Raw genomic sequence first — 4,072 nt, forward strand, 5'->3', positions numbered from 1 at the left:
GGTCACGTTTCGGGCCCGCTGCATGTTATGCTGCATGACCCGTATGACTCTCGAGCGTCGCCGGTCGTTTGTACTATCCATTCGAGATTCAAATTATTATTCCTGTCTAATGCGAGACATCTCCAAAACCAGCGCTTCCTGATAGGAGGCGCAGGCCGGGTCTCGCGACTTATGGTCGTGTGGCCGCCCTCTGTCTTTGCAGTTGGAACAAACCGGAGGCTTGCTCTTCCTGCTGCAGAGCGCATAGCCGTGCCCTTTTTCGGCACAATGTCCGCAGACATCCTCTTTGAATTTACAGCGCTTCGCGGTGTGCCCGAAGCGCTGGCACTTATAGCAACGGGTGACCTGTATGAAGTCCCGCACACGGCAGGAACTCCACCCAAGGTACACCCGGTCCCCTCTCTGCGCCAGCCGCCGACGAATCTGCGGACTGACGGCCACTACCCAGTTGGCTGTCTCCGGGGTCTTGCCAGCCATGCGACTGACCCGAACACCCGAAGGCACATCCTTCTGGGACGCCTCAGAGAGGTTTTGCCTCCAAAGACTGGAGGCAATTTCCTCCTTGCCCATCCCTTTCGGAATGTCATAAATCAGGACCTCGGGGTCCCGTTTGCTGGGCAAGGAGACGGACAGTCCCGCACTCGCCAGCTTCTTATTGCCTACGAAGGCTTTTAGGTCCTCCTTGCGATCGGTTTCGACGACGATGCCACCGGAGTGGATGCGTCGAACCGATCTGACACGGATCGCCTCCTTCGCAGGTTTTACGATCGACAGAACAGCTCTCTTAGTAGCATCGCTGTTCTGTCCTTTATCCTTTGGCGGGAAGATACGCACCACGTATTGTGTCGGTGGTCTTCTCGCCTCCGGAGTCGCTGACTGGTTGACCTTTGCCACTTGGGCGTAGGTCAACTGCGCGGCATTGGAGACCGTCTTCGGGAGGGATCCCTTGGACGGCCCAGGTCGCGCCGCACTCATTACGGCAGGGCGCGCTTTTAGGTCCGCCCTGACCGCGGCGAGTTGCCCTTCGACGAAGCTGTTTCTTTGAATCAGCTCCTGGACCAACTCGTTGAGTGCTCCGACTTCTGCTAGTATCTTCGACCCGGACTCCTTGTTGACTTTCGACTCGGGTCGAAAGCAAAAGGTCCGTATCTCCGATACTCGCCTGAAGGCTTCGTCTCTCACGAGATCGAGAGGCCGTACCTTGTGCCCGGAAACCGTCCCCTTCGATTTCCTGGCCTGGTTTGCTGCGGCCTTGCCAGTAGGTGCGACTGGCTTGGCACGCTTCGATTTTTTGGTGACGGTTTTCCAACCGCCACCTTCGGGGTCTTCGACACGCACGGGTGCCGGTTGCACCTTCACGAGCGTGTCTTTGACTTGTTCGATTTTTTTGGGTTTCCCCTTCCCAGCCTTGCGGCTGGGGGAGTCCCCCGACTTGGGCGCTGTCCCCACGTTACCGGTGTCCGGCGCGCCTTCTTCCGTGGCCTCAGTTTTCACCGAGACCGCTCGCGTGGGTGTCACGCATCTCTCCAAGGTCACACGAGGATTGGCGATGTTTAACACCTTCCCGGACCTTGTCTTTTTCGCAGACGCAGGAGGGCTAACAGCTGCTGCTGTAGCTTCCGCGTCTGTGGCGACGGCTTCACTCCGAGTAGGAGCTGGACCCGCCGACTTTGATCGTTCAATTTGTGTTTTCGATTTAGATCCCATAATGTGAATCTTTCTTTCATCCGGTACGCTCCCCGGCCACCACCGACCCACACATTTTGGAACCCGCCATCAGGCTGGGTTAGGGCTACGCACCGGACATAGTCTGCTGACTGGGCCGATTACTCAACCCAGCCCGCGTCCTCGCCCGTCAGAACCCACTCGCCGAAGCGTATGGTCGTTCCAAGCCGATTGACTGGACCAGGGCTGCTTTTCTCGTCCAGCCTCCCATCTAGCCGAAGCAGAGGCCAAAGGTACGTGTTGGGGACGTCTCACCCGCAGGAGAGGGCCCCCTCAGATCCCAGGATCCTCTTTTCCGACGACAAGGGTCGCCACGCACGGCAAACACGCGGGAGACAGCAGTCGGAGAGGCTGCCTCTTCCTCTCCACCACACTTCGTTCGGTTCGCTGCGTTTTGAGAACACGAGCTATCCAGCGGTACCTTTTTCGTGGAGGCTCAAGTGTGGCTAGGGCACGTTTGCCCCTTGCGGCCTGGGTTGCCCAGGCGATTGGTTGCATCCCGATTTCTAGATCCAGCGGCATGTTGCTACGTGGCGCGCTCAGACAACGAAAATGCGGCATTCCGGTCAGACCAGAAAAACCGCATAACGTGACGCGGGGGACTGCAGCCACAAGTGACAACAGTCCCCCGGTAGGGAGTAGTACAGCATATTCAATGCTGTACATGAACACGCCACAGCCCGTATGCTTAGTTCAAGGGCCTCGCCATTATGCGAAGTACTACATGTACAACGCACTGGCGGTCTCAAAACACCCTCATCGCCGATGCATCTGATGCATCCGTCAACTCGGCAGCATTCACTCCGTCGGCGTGTTGCTTTGTGGCGTGTTCAGATAACGAAAATGCGGCATTCCAGTCAGACCAGAAAAACCGCATAACGTAACGCGGGGGACTGAAGCCACAAGTGACAACAGTCCCCCGGATGGGAGTAGTACAGCATATTCAATGCTGTACATGAACACACCACAGCCCGTATGCTTAGTTCAAGGGCCTCGCCATTATGCGAAGTACTACATGTACAACGCACTGGCGGTCTCAAGTGCTTTCATCGCCGATGCACCTATCGGCTCAGCAGCAACATTCAATCCGACGGCGTGTTGCTTCGTGGCGTGTTCAGACAACGAAAATGCGGCATTCCAGTTAGACCAGAAAAACCGCATAACGTGACGCGGGGGACTGCAGCCACAAGTGACAACAGTCCCCCGCTAAGGAGTAGTACAGCATATTCAATGCTGTACATGAACACGCCACAGCCCGCATGCTTAATCTCGGGCCTCGCCATTATGCGAAGTACTACATGTACGACGCACTGACGGTCTAAAATGCCTTCATCGTCGACGCATCCATCGACTCGGTAGTAGCAACAACCTTCGCGAGGACTAGTTCGGGGGTCGCCTCTCAACCCTGGGTGGCCACAGACCGCCACCGCCCGCCAGATAGGGACAGTTAGTGTCGTCGTTGTGAGTCTTAAGATGGGCTATGCCTGGGTCCTATGTGGACTATACTAGCCGCTCTCTCGACGCGTGCCGATGGTCTGGCTCTACCCTCGTTCGTTATCGTGACAGGGGAAGACAACGTGCTACTCCCACTGCCACCTCGAGTCCAACCCAATCCAGGCACTCTTGACCTTTGTTTTAATTAGACAGTCGGATTCCCCTAGTCCGTGCCAGTTCTGAGCTGAGCGTTGAATGGCGGCCGAAGAGGACGACCGCACCGATGGGAAACGCCACGGAAGCCTCGCAGCAAGGAAGATCCGCGGGAGGCCAAGGCACGGGACCGAGCTCGGATCCCAGCCACGAGAGCCGTTCACCTCGCCCAGGCCCGGCACGTCAGCCAGACCCGCTTCCCGACCAAGCCCGACACGCCCCGCTCCTCAGAGCCAATCCTTATCCCGAAGTTACGGATCCAATTTGCCGACTTCCCTTACCTACATTAATCTATCGACTAGAGGCTCTTTACCTTGGAGACCTGCTGCGGATATGGGTACGAACCGGCGCGACACCTCCACGTGGCCCTCTCCTGGATTTTCAAGGTCCGAGGGGATGATCCGGACACCGCCGCAACTGCGGTGCTCTTCGCGTTCCAAACCCTATCTCCCTGCTAGAGGTTTCCAGGGAACTCGAACGCTTATACAGAAAAGAAAACTCTCCCCGGATCTCCCGACGGCGTCTCCAGGTCATTTTGGGTTACCCCGACGAACACTCTTACGAGGGCCCGAATGGTATGCGGTTCCGCTGCCGGGTTCCGGAATAGAAACCGGATTCCCTTTCGCCCAATGGGTGTTTTTTGTGCATGTATATAATAACAAAATATGCTGCGATTTATATAATAATAAAAAAAATAATA

The sequence above is a fragment of the Megalopta genalis genome, unplaced genomic scaffold (assembly GCF_051020955.1).
Source record: "Megalopta genalis isolate 19385.01 unplaced genomic scaffold, iyMegGena1_principal scaffold0591, whole genome shotgun sequence".
In the NCBI taxonomy this organism is placed as follows: domain Eukaryota; kingdom Metazoa; phylum Arthropoda; class Insecta; order Hymenoptera; family Halictidae; genus Megalopta; species Megalopta genalis.